At 35.6% G+C, this 16,785-nt stretch overlaps 1 protein-coding gene and 1 long non-coding RNA gene across 3 annotated transcripts in view; one reads left to right on the forward strand and one right to left on the reverse strand.

The window, feature by feature from the left end:
• Positions 1-16,785, reverse strand: part of LOC143895932 (uncharacterized) — a 279,573-nt gene that overhangs the window by 93,176 nt on the left and 169,612 nt on the right. The window contains exon 4 of one of the 2 annotated variants that reach the window (XR_013256496.1): positions 4,636-5,063. The exons of the other annotated variant lie outside the window; for it this stretch is intronic. This is a non-coding gene — a long non-coding RNA (uncharacterized LOC143895932). Of the gene's footprint in view, positions 1-4,635; positions 5,064-16,785 lie in introns of those variants that run through there. 2 annotated transcript variants of the gene reach the window in all.
• Invadolysin (leishmanolysin-like peptidase, invadolysin) overlaps positions 1-16,785 on the forward strand; it is a 260,628-nt gene that overhangs the window by 77,254 nt on the left and 166,589 nt on the right. The window lies entirely within an intron of this gene.

Raw genomic sequence — 16,785 nt, forward strand, 5'->3', positions numbered from 1 at the left:
GGCAGATCGCGGGCATCCTTCCCTGAATATCTTGTCGCACCATTCCGGATGCCTAGGATGCACACACCAATTGGCGAGATAATCTTGTTGTTTAGATCGATTACATAGCCGCCGGCGGATCTAAGTGTTTCGTTAGGCAAGCTGGTGGTTAAATTTGATTAAACAGAAACCTACGAGTGCATCACCATCGGCATCTTCTACTAGGACTTAATCTCTTCGTTGTAAATGCATTTTAATATAACAGAGTATCATGTTTACTCATCTCTGTTTACAAAGATTAATTTTAAACGTATATTTTGTTTAAATATTTGTCGTAACAATTTGATAATATTTTAGTTGATAATATATTAATTACTGCAATACAAATTTAATGTTTTAATAGTAATCGGAGAGGAATGCTGAAACAAAACATAGCTCCGAAAGTCAATACTTTTGATGTAAAATGAAATTATTAGTTTCAACAAATTGTTTATTATTATTTGTCACTAACACTGGTACATTCAATGGCACCACTTTATTAATCAATGCAATTGATGTAGATTTCTAAAATATTAGTATATTAATTCAGTAAAGTTATTAATCAATGATATAATTTTATAAAATATAGATTTACATTTATTGTTAAAAAATATATTTAGAGAAAATTTATAATTTATTCAAATTTATTATTTATTTATTGATATGAATATATTACCATACAGATAGCACACATTATGGCAAGACACTCCCATAACATTTCAAAGTATCCAGCTATATACATATTATTTTAAAACTTCCTAATGTGTCGAAAAATAACACATTGTGTTGTAGATATCTAATATGAGTATACAAATTTTCTCACATTCAATATTTCAAAATTTCATATTTTTTGTTTAAAAAAATCTATTTTTTTTTTCTTCTTTTTCCATTACTTATTAATCCAATCCTTATTGAATGTTTCTTTCATTCTATGATTGATATTTCTAGAAATTACCGGGCCGGAAAATCGAACTATTACTACAGTCCCGATGGTATAAGATCTGGTGCTCTCATTTTTCCACAACTGCAAAATCAAGATAAAGTGCTTACATAAGACAGTAAAATAGACACAGCTAGTGCGTTACTGTTTAATAAAGGAAAAATGTTTTATACCGCGAGCACATAAGATTTTCATAATAGGTTATCGCAGGAAATCACAGCGGGGAGCTTATTATAATGCTATGTAATATCTAATATAACACGCGTATTGATCTTTAACCCTTAAATGCCACACCTCTCAAGAATCTCGTAAATGACATGAGGGGTCTAAAAGACCCCAGCATGAAAAATGTCTTCTTACTCATTGATTTTTTGATCTTTAGTTATGAAAATTTTTGTCAATGTTGTTCAAGGCTTAGAAAATAAAATAAAATGCTTATATATTGTAAAAATTTCAATTTCAACATATAGTATAAAAAATTAAGTAAACTGAGTATTGCTAAGTGTACCAACGGGTAGGTCACGCACTCAACTATCATCAATAGAAGCATGAGCTCCATTTTTGGCAAGAACATTTGAAAACATTTTATTCTAAAGGGTCTGGGGTCCGCTGGACCCCACGGGGCATTTAAGGGTTAACAAAAAATGTGTGTTTATTAAAAAACATAACGGAAGCAGCATAGCAATAAATATCGTGTCTAAAAGATGTCATTAATGTGTAGATTGTGTAGTAGATACATATATTCGATATAGAATTTTATTTTATTATTTGAAAGCGTAAAATTAAAAGAAATAAGCGAGAGAAACCATAAATTTTAAGAGTCCGTTGATATTGACACTATATCGCGCGCTTTAGTTTTACATATACTGCGTCACGACTATTTTAATCCGAGAGGAGAAAATTCTCGACTACATGTGGAAGCATTACGTTATCTCGAAGCAGCAGCGTGGTCGTTTCTGTGTAAGCGGTATTACATTGAGTGGTATATGCATGCAACTAAGGATAGGTATAATAGGTATTTCGTGGGTTCTCCACGATATACGCGTGAATTGTCGGTCGCGGATCCGATTTATCGCAGCAGAAGCAACGTTGGTACCAGCACACGCTTTTAAGCGGCGCGACGCGGTGCGGTGCGGCCTCGTTGATTAATACGATTCTCACGAAGAGTCAGAGGAGGTGCATCAATCACGGATACGTCGAAACGATCGCTCCTAGTGAAGAAATATGCGGCTGGCGCTATCATTCGCGCATGCATGGGTATGTCGGAGCGCACGTATCGCGTGCATGGGATGTCTTTAAATTTAAAGTAATCGTATAAAGCGAACAAAGAGCCTCGCCGGTCGACCGCAAGAACGTGATCAGCTCGAAAAAATTTCCTGCGCCTTTGGAACATATTCGCGCTTCGTGTCTCTCTTCTTGCCCCTTTCCTGCTGAATTTTGATGTAGATTACCCCTGATTTCTTTCAACTGCTGATATTTCGTTATCCCGTATATGAACCTCTGCGCGCTCACGTCGCGTTTCATGCATATGCAGAGGCACATGCATACATGCCATGCATCTATATGTATGAGGAATATATCCCCGCATCTCTTGCGACGACAATAGCGTCGATAACGACGGGCTATCTATACTGCACCGAAATATTGCGGGGATAATTCAATTGAAATAAAATAATTGCGCTGCAGAATTATATAACCTATTGTTTTTTGTTTTTACTGCGAACGGATACGGTTACTATTCGATTGTAGGGCTTTCGAGTGTACCACATATTATTTTTTTGATATACGTGAAATTGTCCGTTTTTTAAAGAATGTAACAGGTGTTATCGGAGCAGCTTTCCTATCGTTCGTACGTACACTTTTGAATAACGAGACGAATGTACTTATTCATGATTAGTAACGCGAACGAAGAATATGACCCGTCGGATCGTAAATTTAAACGGCGATAACTATTTTTTACAGTTAACAACGAATACATATATCTTCTCTTCTCAGGCGCGTTTTCATTCTGATATGTAACATTATCATATATAACTGTGTGAGAAGAAGAGAAATACGTGGAACAAATAGACATCTCTCTGACTTTTTCTAAATGAGTTGCTGGCTTAATGTGACATCTAAAAAGCCACGAAAAAAAATCTCAATATAAATGGAATATTTGCGTTTTTAATTTAAAATAAAAATTAATAGAAAGTTAAAGAAATATGTATATTAAAAAATTGCGATAACGTTTCAGTCAATGCGCCAATAATTGAAGACTAATAAAATATTTTAAACATTTTAAAGGAAAACTATTTGCAAAATTATTGAGAGAGAGATTGGAGGTATTTATATTGAAAGATAATAAAAGAAAATTCTTGCAAGCATATATGCTATATATTATTTAGGTAGTGACTATAACAGTAATCAGAGAGTATTATTTGTATGACTTTACATCATTTTCAACGCTATGTCAATTATCTGATCAGTTGATTGGATATCTATATATAGATTAATTACATAAAATCGAATTTCTGAAGTACACATCCCGTTACTATAAAAAAAAAGGCTAGTATGAATGACCGATGAAATAAGCAATCGTATATCGTTGGATTACTTTGGCGCGGTCGGTTTACCGCACCAATGCAGCTACTAAAAAGGTCTCCATTTTTCACTTTTATCATACACACACGTTCGAGAAACATCACCAACTAGCGTGGAGGTGTGCTCGCGCGCTGTTATTCCTCGACGATATTCCGGGCACGTGAGAAACGGCGGAGTGCCTTATTTTTACGCCTGCGGTCCTACGTGCGCCCGGCACGACGTTGAGTCTTACCACTCGGTCGAATCCGTCTACTCGCTTGGTACGTATCTTGGGCGACAATAAAAGCCGATGAGCGACGTTGTTGGAGCGCGTCGAGTTCAACCAGGTTGGATAGGGCCGCGGTGTTAGGAATAGAAGCGTAGTAATAGAGAAGCGGGGCATTGCTTCACGAACGTGCGGGTTATTACGGCTCTGCTCAGGCACGTATATAAAGCGGCACTTGACGACAGTAAGACGGAAATATGAGTCCCTTCCGGTCGATTACTGATGATAACGGATGATATATTCTTGATGTCGCATCGCTGATTGCTTCGACAGGAATCACGTGGGAGAAATATCATGCATAAATCTAGGCAAGGCAAGGCAAGGCAAGAAGAATTTTTCACGAAAATATTGCTTTTGAGATATGTCCATAGTCCGTATGACGCGGAAGATTGATGGTTTTGATATATCTTCAAGTCGCATATGGCAAGAAGCAATTCTTTTTAGCTTAATAGCATCGTTTATACTGCACGACAAAAATCGCTCACTATTGTAGCCCTGAAGAGAATTTATAGGATAAGTGCGCAATAAATTGTCACTTTTGTATAAAATTGTAGTTATGTATTCTCTTATATATGCGGAAGATATAATAAGAAGAGATTTATCGCATGCAACATTAATCTTGGCAATAATTATGCGATATACCTCAACCATTATTTTTTAAAATAACATCATTGTTATTCTGTTTTATTAAAATTTGTATTATATTTTTGAATGTTATGCATGAAAGTTTATATCTATTTCGTAAGTAGAATATTAATTAATGTAATGGATCCTTTGATGCGTCCATTTCCAGATTAGTTGGTCGTGGTACTTTTTAAGAGCATCAAGTTTGAAAAGAGCATTAAGCTTGATATTTCTGCTGGTACGGCATTATTCTCTATTGGCTTTCATCACATCCTGTCCTTGGTAGGTAAAAATGACGTAAGGAGAAGGTTTTATTCCATTTATAGTTTAACTGCTATTTGCCGGCATTTTATGTCATACAAGACATACGCGTGTACAATTTCCTTTCGGGTGTAATGTGACGTAACGTGCATGACGTAATATCTACTGCGCTGTAATACACTTTTTAGTTATTGCGAATATGTTATATACGTCTACGTGTACTTACTTCTGCATATCTTTTTCTTTGAATGATGCTTCGTAAAACGAGTTAGAATGCAACATTACGAATTTCTCGTCTTGAGCGAATTCAGGAGCGCAATATTCTGCAGTTATAAAAGAAAATATTTCACAGAACCACGGCATCGTCCGCGTCTAAAACTAAATTCAGATTTACATTAAATATTTTTGCGAATGAAAGAAATATAAATTTTATTAGAATTTATGAATATCGGTGGATGCGCTTGTCCTATATATATTTTTTATTTCTTGTTATCAATTTTTACATATTGAATATATATATATATATATATATATATATATATTATACATTATAGATTATAGATATATATATTATAGATTATATCTAACATGAAATATTATTACATTTTTATTGCAAGCAATATATCTATATCTCGATTTGCAGTATGGGATATATTTTTACCTCGTATATAGTAATACGAAAATAGTGCATTTATATATCTAAATTTTTGTTTGATGAAGATGCGAACACACTTTAACTTTCTTTTCTGAAATTATTTTAATCACGCAGCCTCTGATGTTCGACGGATACACGAACGATACAATTGATGCGTTAACTCGAAATGTGGGTTTTTTTTAACGGATCGTGTATTTCGACGCATATTGTGCGGGTACAGAGAAATCGGTCGGGATTTTCACGATCAGATCTGTGCATGCAATGTCGCTACGAGAGGGCGAAGGGAGACGACACGTACCGTTGACCAGAAACGGAAGTTTTCGCGTGTTTGCTAACCAAGAATCCCGCAAACGCATCGGACACCGTCCTGGATGTTATTCGCGGCGCCTGCATTGCGCAACGATATAGTCGGGGTCAACGTTGAGCGCGAAAATCCGCGATCGCACAATCCGCGGTCGCGCAATCCGATCGGGAGTATCTCTGTGTGTGCCGCATACTAAAAAGCGCTCTCGCCTGCGATATAGGCTTTCATTCAAAACTCTGAATCTCTCCTCTCTGCCGCGTTTTCTGTCAACGAGCACACCCTTGCATCCATAGCGGAATTCCATCCGCAATAGCGGTATATGCGAGGTAGATTCAGACGTGCGCTTTGTCCATTGCTAATACGGTTCACTATACTATTATATTCTTGCATTCATTGTTGTCACATACATTATTCCTCGCTTGTACCGTGTCTCTTCAATAACGCAATCTGTGTTTTATAGTTTTACCCATATTTTTTGTTAAATTTACTGACTAGTAATATAGAAAATATTAAACAATTATTTCTGTTTTATTTCGAAAATTTATCTTTGTTTATCTAAAATATCTTTCGTCGGAATAATATTTTTGTAGAGCGAAGTAAATACGACTCTTTTATATTAATTTCAATAAATACGTCAATGGAAGCATATTCATTAGTTTATTAAATAAATGAGTTACGTAATACTCTTTACTTTAAAACATTTCCTCATATAAATTATATTATATGAATTGATGGATAACTCACGATATTTTTATTATTGCTAAATGTATTGTTCTGACTTAAATAATATTTTCAGCTTGTATTTTAACGAAATAAATGATTAAGGCAATGTGTTTAATAACAGATCTATGTATGTATACTTTGTAGATTTATATCTCTACTAACGACACAAGAATGACAGCCATAGCGCTACCGTGTCATAGCATTGAGAAATAATATGCTTTCTCGATAATGAGGGTAGATATTGAATTGAAACAAAGGCAGATGTATATCTAGACAGTTACATTTATCTTCGTTGGCCGCTGTAATCGGCTTTGCAATAAATACGTTTTTTTTTTTATACATATCCACAATTTCTTTACTGTTCATTATTCGTATACGTTTATACAATTTAGTTGGATATTTATTCATATACATATTACAATGTAATTAGATGTCTTATTTAAATTTCTAATTATTTATGATTATTGATTTCCTAAATAATGTAGGTATAATGTGATAGCAGTTTACATATAAAATTGAGATGTATGAGGTAAGTTCAGAAATGGATGTATAATAATAATAAATATATTGTTTTTTTCAAAGTACATATATAGTTTAGAAGATCTTGTTAAATACACGGCGCGCGATTTATATTTGCACCGTAAAGTTTGTTTATGATGATTTTAAAACTAAACTTACATTTGCAATAAGCTCATATATAGGCTGTGTTCCAAAGTTATCACTGCGCTGGAAATCTATAGTATACACATAACGTATACTTACTATAGATTTTCAGCGCTGGCAATGAATTTTGGAACGGCCAAATAATCTCTGTCGAAGTGTAAAGCAAAATTATTTTGATATGACAATTTAAAAAGAAGAAATTATAAATATATCTCGTTAAAAATGCGTGTTTATACTAAAAGTCTTTTACGGCTATAGATTGAAATAGTATCTGGTGTGTTTATACTCTTTGCTGTAGTGAATGCCGCCGATATTCTACTTTTTCTTGCTATATCTACGGATCTCTCGGATTTCACCGTCGATAGAGACGGAAGAAGTTGACAAATGGTAGCGATTGAAGTCACTTGTAAGGTCCATTACGGCGCAAGACAAGTATACACTGCGCTCCTTTTAAAATCCGAAAACGTTTATCGGCTAACGCTCAGTCTTCTCATGTCTGCGCCATCGAATATATCCTCTAACTCCGATTGCTCTTCGGTTCAAATAAGAAAATTAAATTCAGTTTCACGAGGCCTCTCCATCTAACTTTCTGCTCGACTTTTCGGATGGCAAATCAAAAGCGGTCAGATTTGGAGGCGTTATGCTCTCGTAAAGTGATATCGAAAGTATTATCGATAAAATATTGTTAGAAAGTAATGTATATAAACTTATCATGAAACTATTGTGTTTAGTTTTAAAACATATACAGATTAAAATATCTATGATTTTGTCATAGGCACCAAAATTATATATTAATTTTAAATTGAAAATTTTAGAAAAAATGCTTGTTCTAGAGGGATTAACGTAATCCGTTTCCCCATCTGTGTCTCACGTATGTGCGTGTGCTGCTTATAACGAAATTTTCAGAGCGGAGCCAGAATTCGAAAAGGCACTTTGTCAAAGGTCAGTGCGTGCGTCGTTGCGTTTCTGCGGGAATTATTCGTTTCGTTTGTCGTGGGTCAAGTACGGGGAGGGTCGAGCAATTCCGGAATCGTATTAATCTTCTGCCATCGATTGGCTGTCCGCGACACTGCCGGGATGCTCGCGAATTTTTCATTCTCCAACTTCCGCTCCTTTTGCTCCGTCGCGACTTCGCCTCTATCGTTTTCTCGAAAAGAAAAAAAAAGAGAGAAGACGACCTCTGTAGTCGATAGCAGTCTCCTCTATAATTTATTGTTTATTGCCGAATAACTTCGCTGAATAACTCCCCCCCACCCCCGATTCGTTGCGTGCTTGCCGTAATTGCTAGCGAGATTAATCGTTGAGTCAAATAGCGTGCTCTTTTCTCCGGAATGCTTACGCATGACCGTCTGAAGAAAATCGATAGCGACGCGTATCTCTATTTTGAAGCGTTTGCGTTGTTGCGTGATATATGCGGACAATCGTGGGTTAACGCGTCAACCTGGAATTCGATTAGTTAATCAGTCGCGTGTGGCACGGAATTTTGATACAATTTTACTTAATCGGCTGAACGATCACCATGGGATCATTATGCGTAAAACAGAAAACAGCTCGTCGTTTTCATCAATTATTGCGCTAGTGAATAATTGAACAAGAACTGACGGGCCCGCATTAATCAGTTACGGATTAAACGATTCATAAATATAATATTCAGCGGACGAGCGTGCGTTATCGTTTTAATTCAATTTCTGGTCTAATCTTATCGACCTTTGATTTAATGGAAATTATTTTGTTTGGTGAATTTTATCGTCTCGCATTATCGCACGTGTCGCGTGTGAATATTTGTTTTGATGTATGTAGTACGGGATTAATGGAAGTGTACGAGATATTATAAATTAATATGGATTATTAAACAAACATCGTGAAAAAGCGTCAACGTAAAATGCTGCTCAGAACCATATGAACGATGACATTAGAAAAAAATATTGAAAACACGAATCACAATAATCTCGTTGGACAAGTTGATACGTCGATACAATGGATTTCGTATGACACGCGATAAGAATGGTATGTAATATACACGAGATTTCACATAGTAAATTCATATTTCTTTTCGGTTATATACTGACGCGTTAATACACCACGAAATCTGTTGTATCCACAAACCGTAAGAATCACGACGCTTCATGAATGAGTCAGTTTCCGCCGCCGCTGACAATGAGTCGTATTTATCGCGTCCATTGAGAACGTTTTGCTCGTAGCACACGACGGCGAATTAAAGTCTATAAAATCCAACCGAATACGCTGCGAAATATCCATCTAGGCACGGACGGTACGAATCGAAACGTATCCGTTCGCACAACACAACGGCATCCGTCCGACAACGAGTGTTATACGAAATCACGGGCTCGTAAACGAATCTGTCGCCGGTTCTGCGCGACCGCCCGATTTTATGGAATCGTACCCGAACAGTTCGACAAAAGCTTGCGGGCGCTGCGAGTTACTCGAACTCTATCTTCGGCCGGCTTTTGCCGCTCGTCAAGCGTAACGCTGCTGTTTTCGTTTTCACCCGTCGCATTGTATTGCCGAACTAGTCTCACGTATCACGCTGTGTGCACGCTATCTTGCATCAATTCGGTGTCACGGTACGCGTTTTGTTCTAGCCGGCAAGGACGGTGTCAAAGGATGCAGTTGTGTTTATGCAATAAAACATAGGACGATCGACCTCGCAACACGCGACAATTCCCTCAGAGTATTATACCCCGATCTTCATTGAACATTATTGCGTCTCGTCGTCCCGCTGTGTATGTAACTGTTAGATAGAAGCACATCGCATGACACATTTGTACAACGATGGGGTTTCTAAATTTCGGTTCTGAATCGAGTAACGTAGCGTAACTCGAAATAGATTAAAGTGACCGCGACCGATATTTTGTTACCCGATATCGAGTTCCGCTACGGTTAAAATGCTATGTATATATACTCGGAATTGTGCTGAATTAGCTATCGATATAGGGTACATAGGATAGCATGTAAATTCTGTAAATAGCTTGTTACAGGTCGACTGAGAACCGTTTGATTTAATTAGCAGCATCTGTCCATTGGGTAATCAATTAATTTTGAGAATCAATGATTATTATCATAAGGATACAGAAACATGTTGTTATATAGCGATGCAAAATAACAAATTAAGTTTGCGATTTTAACATTTTAATATTATTATGAATTAATGAGAAAAAAAATTAAAACTACAGTTTCTTCATTAATTCATAAAAGAAACTCCAAATAGGAATTTCTTCATTAATTTATAACAATATATTAAAATGTAAAATCAGGTTTAATTTGTTATTTTGCCCTATAACATTTTTCTATAAATTTCGAACTTTTGATCTTAATACAATTGTATTTGCCTAAAAAGGATTTTCAGATATTTTTTGGATATTTTTAATTAATATGAAAAATGACTTATTAATTGATTACGTTCTGCTATAATAAATATATTTCGCGACGTTTCTAGCTATATTTCCCTACATTTTTTTAGAGCCAACTTTAATAAATAAATCGGCGGGTAACATATCAATATTGTAAAGAAACAAAATCGGCATTGATTTATTTGAAGTTTTTTTTATTGCCTTATCTTTCAAAGTCGTAGAATATACGTGGGGCGAAGTATTCGCTTGAATCCGAGCCTGCAGAAAACGCTATACTGTGCAGTCTGCGAATGCTCGAAAATCGCGCTCATGCATAACGGCCTAAACACCACCCGTGCAATCCTCTTGATTTACGATTTTAGCGAAACGACCGGTTGGGTACCGACCCATAAAGTCCCCGCTTTAACTTCCCTTTTTCGTGTCAACACGCGCGAACTTGACGTTGATATGCAGAGCCCGATAAGTCGTTATGTAACCGCGCGTTTCTGTATAAAGTTATTATCTTTATCGGATTGCCAATCGCACAGCACCGGTATACCTCAGTTAATGTAAGACATTGTGTCTTCAGATAATGTCTTTTTTTTTGTTTGACTAATGTATTTATTGTTAATATTTCATTATTCAAATTAATAATACATATATTATATTAAGAGAGAGTTTTCTCTCTCTCTCTCTTTTTCTCTCTCTCTCTCTCTCTCTCTCTCTCTTTCTCTTTCTCTCTCTTTTTCTCTCTCCACCCAAGAACTATAAAATTAAAGTTTGTAGAGAATCGGAATGATTATGTAATCATGAAAGTGATTTACGAAACTGTAAGTATTGATTAAATACGCTATCGCGATTATTCGATTGCATGAACTATTCATTGTAACCATTACAATTAAATTATCATTGTAGCAAGAATTTTGAAGAAAATATTCCGCATTATTAACTTCTCGTTTAATATCGTCGTCGTTCTGTTTCCATTGATTGCGTTAACGTCCAATTTGACGTGAAATCTCATTGGTAAGTTTTCGTTAGGATGTCGAGCACGCACGGACCATGCGCTACTTCCCTTCGCTCGCACGTCTCTTCGCATTTTTTTTCTTTCTTCACCTGTACCTCGAGGGGTATTTTGCGAGCCCTCGGAGCCCCCTCCCCCAACGGTGTCAGTATCACCAGGTTAGATAACGCCGGCGTCATCCTCTCCTGAATCCCAAGTACAATATCTCTTCTATTCGCTTAAGGCGTCCTGTCCAAAGATCAGCGCGGCTTTTCAGTCGCGTGAGCAATAGATCTCATGCCTCTTAAAATTCCAACCTCGACCACCATCGGTATCGTCCCGTCCCTCCTTTTCCTCCACCTCCTCGATTTCACGAGGACGCGTCGCGAATCCTCCAGCAAGAACATCATCGTCGTACCTGTGCTATAACCCGTAGTCCGACTCGTAATGATGGTAGAAACGTCTTTATTGCGTCGCGCAAAAAGCGACGCCGACGTTGTGTTTGACCACTTAATGAAATTGGTTTAATGATTAACCCGAATAAAATGGAGAAGGTGTACAATAGAGACACGGCAGTTAGAGAGAGAGAGAACTAAGTTTCTCTGGAAAATACTTTGGCGGAGATAAAGTGCAATCCGAAGTCTCGATGCTTTCGCGCGTAATTTTGAAAGTATATCTATACTTTAATTAACGACTGACTAGGATTGGGAGATTGAAATCATGCATAATATTACAAGTTGTATATTTTTATTGTGAGAAATGGTGCTTTTTTGGAGAAAACACGCTACTAAAATTATATGTGTAGATAATTGTTAACTAATTTCACAAAATTTTACAAAAATAAGCTTAATTATTTAAAGTGGCATAATAAATATTATATATAATATTTTCAAGATAAGATTCTTAGTATCTAAGTTATGAAATCTTTTGTTAATATTGACATAAAAACACTACACATTAAAATGATATTTAAATCTCAAATCTCTTTACGGAGCCAGATTGTTAATCCAGATGTTTAAGCAGCGAAACAAGAATCTTTTTACCATAGAATTTTTTAGCGACGCGTTTACAAAGATACTTTATGCTTTCTATACACTGATTGTAATTTTTTTATTTGCGGGAATTAAAATCTCCCATTTGGAGAGTGAAGACACGTATAGATACTCTCACTGCAGTGTACTATTCTCCAGGGGCACGAGTAGAAATATAATATCCTGGAGAAATTGTGTCTCATTTATTGCGTCTCTAATTTTCGTCGTTGTCTTTTTCGTATTACGCTTGCAACAGTATTATACGCTCTATATCTCGCCAGCAGCGTCATTTTAATCAACGATCCACCAGACCTTGCGACTATTATTTTTTTCTTATAAAAAAATAACAGGGAAATAGCACCGAACTAGAAAAATCAAGAACGACACGAATTTTTGTATTATTATTTATATATCATCTTTACTATTTTTATTCTACGATATTCTGTACACAGGTACATAAATTTTTATTCCACGATATTTTCCGTTTGGAGGTACATAAATTAATCGACATATTTTCCGCGAAGTTCAATCAAATTTTAATAATACATCGAAGTTTTATGTATACCAGAACTGCTTATATTTTGTTCAAAAGTTCTTGCATGATTTGCATATTTTACATCACCCTCTCAGAAAAAATTCTTAACGAGACAAAAATATTCTTGACATATTTAATCTTATCACAACCTCGCGTGCAGTATATTATAACTTAATGCTTAAAACAATATTAAAATTAAATCAATAATTTCTATTCTTCTCTCTCGAATTTAATAAGCTTGACTTACCTCTATTTTGAAATAAGAGTAACATATATGTATAAGCTAATATATTCTTGCGTTTTAGAATAAATCTCTACTCGATGTTATATATACAAGAAGCACGATGTTAACGTCACAATAATATTTGACGCGAAACCGATACGTGCTACCGTCTTTTGACGGTAATAACGTGATACACGAGGAACGCGTCATGCCTGGGTATATGATGGATTTCAAGTAACCCTACAAGAAATACTAAAGAATATAGAGGTGTGTGTGTGTGTGTGTGTGTGTGTCCTATTTCGAATCTTATATTTCTCAAGTATATACATATACATATTGTGATTCTAATTATTAATTGATGCTAATTGAATCAGAATTAGGATGCTCTATGACCAGTTTTGTCGAATATATTTATCAGATTATATACAGATTAAATATCATTCATTTGCTTATACATTAATATATTAGGGTGGAAACGTGAAAAGTAAAAACTTTTACCATTGAAGTTAATAATAATCTGTGTTTTCGTTCGTGAAAATCTTTATTTTATTCCATTACAAAAAAAAAGATCTTGAATCGAGAATAACATAAGGTTCCTGATTCTAGTTTTTCGTAAGAATAGAATAAGATTTACTTCAGATCGGTCTATTGTAAAATGAAGAATATTATCAAATTGCCACAAATTTCCATCTGAGAAAATCCTTCTGAGAAAATTAACGGGATAGCACCAAGATCATTTCATTCTAGATTTAAGAATTTTCCATTTACGACTAAAATATTCCTTTTTCAATAATAAATATAATGTCCCTATATCGATCTTATTTTATGATAATTTGAAGAGTAATAGCATTGAATCTGGAAATTTTTTCTGTGAGTGCATCTTTATTTTCTGCGAATTTTATGTTCCAGTGGATATCGAGAGGATTATCGGAAATATCAATCAAAAATTAATATTAATTTTTTACGTAATAAAATATATACTAGAGGAAGGATAAAACTAGTTGCAGCAGTTTAAAAATTTACTTTAATTGATTATTTCAGAATAATATAATTAGCTTGAAATGTGCTTATACCTATTTGATCTGCTTTTGTATCTATATAGTAATACTTATATCGGTTATCTTTTCTCACCTTCCATATGCGGCAAAGTTTGGCGAGGTTTATGCAAATATGTGAAACTGCAACGTGAGTGAAATTCTCTTAGATTATGCGGACATTCTTGCTGAGGCAGATACATGTTTACAAGAAGCCGACGAAGATTGTGAGTTTGCCCGAATGCGCGATGTATCTTCTCATGGAAGCGAGTATCTCCTTTTTTTCTCTTTTGTCGTTCGATCTGCATCTCCATCCGTCATCGTTTCACTTTGACGTGAATTTTGAAAAAGTTTCTTTCGCGTAGCTTTTGTAGAGAAAAGCATGACGTTAGAGCAGATAGATTTCGGTAGCAAGATATAGTAATAAATGACACTCGTAAGGAAGATGTATTACAATGCAGATTATATTGTACCTTATGGTGTATACCCTAAAGCTTTATAATACACAATGTTAGGGTACACAACGTGAGTTTGTGCATTTTTAAGATCATAAATCTAGCTACACACGAGATGATTAAAAAATTATGCACGCTACACGCTATTTTTATGCGTTTGGAAAAAAGACAATTTGAATGGAGTATATCTTTTTATATGAAACATGGTCATTGATGAAATAATTTCCGTTTCCCTTTTCATATCAGTCGCGGAAACCGACTGCTTTGCAAGATTGACTTGCGGGCAGAAGCTTGTCACGTAGCTTGAAGTTTAGAGTCTCTCGAATGTAGCAAGTGAAGGCTCAAAGATACGGACTAATTGTCAGTAATGTTTGCGACTGAACCGAACGCTACCGTGGTAAATGTTTGCGGTGCGCCAGCGGTACAAGGATCTCCCGTAGTCTGACCACTGACTGTTTTCAGAAACGTCCGCTTTACCCGGTAGTGGAAATGCACGCTGTAACTATTTGGCCAGACCGACGGTCAAACTTCCGGCTGCGAAATTCGACAAATATCCGACAAGTACTGTTTACTGCTTAGGAAGTAAGACGCAGAACTTCCTTACGACTTTCGTGATATTGGCAACGCGTTAAGCAAAAGCAAGGTGTTGCTTAATTGTTGTGGATTTAATCAAAATTTATATATAGAAATTATCAAGGCGGGAGACATTCGGATGTACAATTTGTAATTTTATTATATGTATATATTATGTGACTCATATTAATTTTATTTCTCCAAATCGATTAATTCAATCTCCGAATTTTAATTTTTTATAGACTGTTCTGAAATTCAATAAAGACAGACGTTCGCTGAACTCTTTATTTGATTTATCGACAATGTAATTTCTTTTACGTTAAATGTTTTCCAGAGTTGAAAATTTTTAATAAATCAAATACGTATACATTTTGAAGTTAAACTATTCACTTATTATTAACTGTTTCTTTAAAAGTTTTAATAAATGCAAGTATATAAACGGCTTATATTTACAGCTAATTCTAATTACTGATGTCCTTCTGAAACAAGCAGCTTCTCTCGACACTGAAAGCGCCCGATGTCAAAATATGATCTTCACGATACGACCTTAAGAAAGCTTTTAATGTCGCGAAGCTGAGTCATATATTACAAGCAATTTAACGTACGAGAGGCAGTTTCCTTGCACCGGCGACGGCGGCGGCGGCGGCGCGCACCAGCGCTTTTATTAAAACGGAGGAAGACATACGTTTGCCGCTATGGTGAATCGTTTACCCGCGTTTGAGAAATTACTTTCGAAAGAAAAGGAGGTCCATTCACGATGATTTGCCGTTTGTAGTAATTCTCTCTCTCTCTCTCTCTCTCTCTCTCTCTCTCTCTCTCTCTCTCTCTCTCTCTCTCTCTCTCTCTCTCTCTCTCTGCGTTTGTGCAAGGCATCTCATTGCCACTGTAAAATTAGATTTTTGAATTGCCGTTATGTGCAACATTATAGCTGTTGTTATGCATTTTTGCTGTGACGGATGGCTAAGTATAACAGAGTGAAAGGACATTTATCGGCATTGCAGCCAGCGGTCACACCGCTGTAATTGTCCACCCCTGGTGCACATGGCGGAACCCAGTTCTATCGATTTTCTAGATATGATAAGCAAATCGTGACGAAGTCGTGCACTGTGCGAAAATTGCGAAAATTCTCGGCAATATATGTTTTATTCTTTTAACGAGCTTGAAAGAATTTACTTTGAATTACGATATTAAAGTATATATATGTATGTGTGTGTGTGCGTGCGTATGTACATATGATACACATATATAATGCTGGAAGGTATGGATTCACTAGTCGAAAATAAAATTATTTTAGCGATTCTTACTGGATAATAATTTAAATTTAGATTCGTATCAGATAGATGCGATATAGAGATGTATTTGTATTAATATCCATGTCAATGAACAAATATAAAGTAACATATGCATATATAGTGCTATTGCATACCATGTTAAATGGCAAGATTGTAAACAAGTACTTACTATATGCATGGCGTGTGCACAAACATCATAATAGTAATTAAAGTTGAATCAAGGGATATGGTTTATGAATACTCGAGACAGCTATAT

The sequence above is a fragment of the Temnothorax americanus genome, unplaced genomic scaffold (assembly GCF_048541705.1).
Source record: "Temnothorax americanus isolate GAGA-0224 unplaced genomic scaffold, ASM4854170v1 Scaffold17, whole genome shotgun sequence".
Classification (NCBI taxonomy): domain Eukaryota; kingdom Metazoa; phylum Arthropoda; class Insecta; order Hymenoptera; family Formicidae; genus Temnothorax; species Temnothorax americanus.